Consider the following 3,560-nt stretch of genomic DNA (forward strand, 5'->3'; position numbering starts at 1 on the left):
ATCTCAGCTAGGAAGGGGTCATCTTGTCCATCTCCCATCTCCTTGGAGGGTTCCCCATCAAGGCCATGACAGACGGGAGAGCCTCCGGCCTTAGAGCTGTCATAGTCCTGCAATTTCTTCCCTCACGCAGAAAGGAGAGGGACACAGGAGAAGGAGCAGAGGTCCCACGGGGCCGAATCAGTCCTCTGACCACAACATTTCAGGGTGCACAGTTGTCCTCTCTCCACCTCCCAGGGTTAAGATTCTGCTAAGGAAAGGGAGAAGAGAGCTGGCAGACAGGCTTGGGGAGAAGGAATGGGAGGCACCAGGGGCAGTTTTCTACCAGGCTTTACTGTTGTGTAACTAATGAAAAACTATTTTTCGGCAATGGAACCAAGCTCTCTGTCTTGGGTAAGTAAAAGTCTTTCCTGGGGGTAGTGTCTTGTAAGGCTGGAGTTCCAGAAGGACTCCTTAGAGAGGGCAGGGACAGAGAATTCAGCAGGGAAAAGGTTCAGAGGGTGTGTGTGCGGAGTGCATGCTGGAGCCCCTAGGAGTTCTGGGTGGAAGCTTCTGGACGGAATGGTCGCCCACCAGCAACTATGGGGTTTTCCACACTCATGTTGTACTGTGGAGCAACCAGCCACAGCACTTTGGAGAGGGAACTCGACTCTCTGTCCTAGGTAAGGCGCAGGACCAGGGTAGCAGGGTCATTGTCCCTTGGATGCAGACTCTAGCTTCTCCTCTCAGCCCTGGTGAAAGGGCAGTTAACTTCTCATTCCTGTGCGGCTTCCAAGAAATTGTGTTTGCCATGGCTTGGGGTTGATTTCTCTATGTCTCCAGTCCCTAATCAGCTTCCTTACTCTGTGCTTAGTCCACCCTCCTGCCTTACATGTGGGGATCTGCCCTCCTGAGCCTCTTCCACTCCGTCTCTCCCAGTAGAATGCTTAAGCTTCTCTCCTTATGGATCTCTTTGGTCCCAAGTCCCAAATCCAGGCAGGGACAGGTGGCCATCCCTACTCCCAGGGAGCTAAGACTTGCCCTCTGGCTGGAGACCTCCGGCAGGTTTTACCACAGCCGTCTGCAGCTGTGTTCCTATAATTCGCCGCTCTACTTTGGGCCCGGCACCAGGCTCACTGTCACAGGTATCGGGGCCCCACTCCTGATGGGGGGGTGTCTGTGTTTGACCACAAGGATCAGTCCCCGGGAGGGGAGTGGGGCGTAAGGACGGAGGCAGAGCCCCCTCCAGGAGCTGCGGTGGCCTCTCCCGCCCTCCCCGGAGCCTCTCCAGCTGGCTCTGCTGTGTTTGTAGCGGCTCCTCAGCTGCGGGGCTCTGAGCGTGGTCCTCAGGCTTTGTGTTTTCTAGCTCTTCTTTTCATTGTTCTCCAGGACTCTTTCTCTCAGCTCCACTTTTTTGAACAGATGTGTCACTTCCCTTCTCTTTCTTACCTGAGCTTCTCTATTTTTTCCACCCCTTTCTGACTCGAATCCTGCATTGTTGACCCTGTTCTGGTGAAGAGCTCTGTCTTCTATGTTAGTAGTCTTCCCAGCATCTACCTCCAGCTCAGAACTCTGCCCTTGCCTTCATCATCCTCCTTCTCTCTGTCTCAACTAGTCTCCAAGACCCATGTGTGTCTTCCTGGGGTGGTTTAAGGGCTTGAGAGGCAGTGGGGGACCAGGTTGGTGAGATTGGGGTGGTTTGAGGGGTGTTCCCGAGTCCTGAGGACAGAAATCCATGTCACAGCATCACAGGCACTGCAGGGGGGTCTCTGGGGGACACTGTGCTTGGTAGGAGTCAGAGGAGATAGGTCTGAATAAACTGTTACAACTGGAAACACACCATCTTAGCAACAGACAAGGTATAAAGAAGAGAAATAGATTGGAGGCCCCATTTTCTCAAACCTCAAGATCTATGCTGGGATGGTAGGGTGAGGGGCCATCAAGAAACACCATTACCATGCTTGGGATGAAGCAGGCAGGTGGGAGCTGTGGGGCAAGTCTGGGGGCGGTCTGGGCTGGAGATATAGACAAGGCCAGAGGAATGGGACACATAGGTCCTACTCGATTGGTTGGCTGGAGAAGGCTTTGTCCTGAAGATGGGGGCACATGCCAGTAATTGTAATGGAAATTGGAAAGGAAGAATCACTGGGACTCACAACACCTGGGTTTGGGGGAGGGGGACTCCTGCTATCAGAACGCAACTTAAACTGCCTCAGGGTCTCTGAGATGTAGAAAATGGAGATAATAATGCCAGCCTTGCGGGGTCCTTAAATTGTAAGAGACTAACTTATGTGAGAATCCTTTGGAAAGGATTCTCCTTTAGTGACCATCCTTTTCATTCTTATTGTTTATCATCACCGTGTCACAGAATTTGCCTTTTTCCAAACCTGTGTCTCAATTTTCCCATCAGAGACATTCCCCCAAATTTGCATAAAGTGGAAACATCTGGGCTTACCATGTTCCTGTTCTAAAACCTCACTCCCATGATCAAAACAAAGCCAAATAGAGGGCAAGTACATTCTGGAAACAGGAAGGTGCTTCAGGGAAGGACGTGGTGTCTTCCATCCTTCCGTGTCTTCAGATGAGGTCATTCCTTCCAACAATTCCAGAAATTGTCTCCCATCTGTCAGGCTTGTAAAAGGGCCCAGGACTTTAGGACATGAACCCCCTGATGAAATGGCCCTCGGACTTGGGATTTGTTCATTCCCAGCAACCAAGTTTTACTGCTTTTAGAAATGCAAAGCCTGGCTGTGAACTAGGACTGCAAAGCTGGCAGGCAAGCTTGCTGGGCACTGGAAAGAAGAAAGGGCTCAGCCCATGAGCAGTATTTTTCATGGGATTACAGCCATCCTGGGCAAGCTACCACACACCCTGTGTGCCCCAGCGTAGGAGTGAATGTGGAAGATCAGATAAGATAATAGCCAGAGGCTCCTTGGCTTCTCAAAGCAGATTACATGTAAAAAAAAAAAAAAAAAAAAAAAGAGTTAGTTGGATATTGTAGATAGAAAAATATAGTCAGATACAATGAGAAAAATGTCTCTCCTAGGCAAGAAAGGCTCATTCTAATATGTGCTATCACCAGAGCAGACAAACACATACACTTTGCAAAAAAAAGGGGAATGATAATTAGAAAAAGTCAATTTAGCTCCTAAGATCATGTTGCTAGCAAGAATCTTCTGCCTCAAAGCCCAGGCTCATTCAACTCTACCGTAATTGCTTCTAAGTCTAAAAGATTACATCATGCACCTAAGAGGGCTTGGAACAAGGAGAAAAGATAGGCAGTCATATTCTTCTGATAGATAATTGAACAAGACCCTGAATTTGAGACTTTACAAAGAAAGCCAAGAAAATCAGGACATAACACCACCTTAGGGAGATGGAGGAGACAGTAGGCAGTGTGTATCTGTGGGGTAACTGAGAAAGAGGCGGCAAGGTTGAGAGAAGAACAACAGAGAATGGGATGGTGACCCCCAAACGAACAGGACATAGTACTACATAATTTTGCTTCATCATAACCCCTTTCCCGGCCCCTGTCTCTCTCACACACACATGCAGAGCCCCTACCAAACCCAGACAGCTCTCAG

This window comes from Equus quagga, chromosome 8, assembly GCF_021613505.1.
Source record: "Equus quagga isolate Etosha38 chromosome 8, UCLA_HA_Equagga_1.0, whole genome shotgun sequence".
Classification (NCBI taxonomy): domain Eukaryota; kingdom Metazoa; phylum Chordata; class Mammalia; order Perissodactyla; family Equidae; genus Equus; species Equus quagga.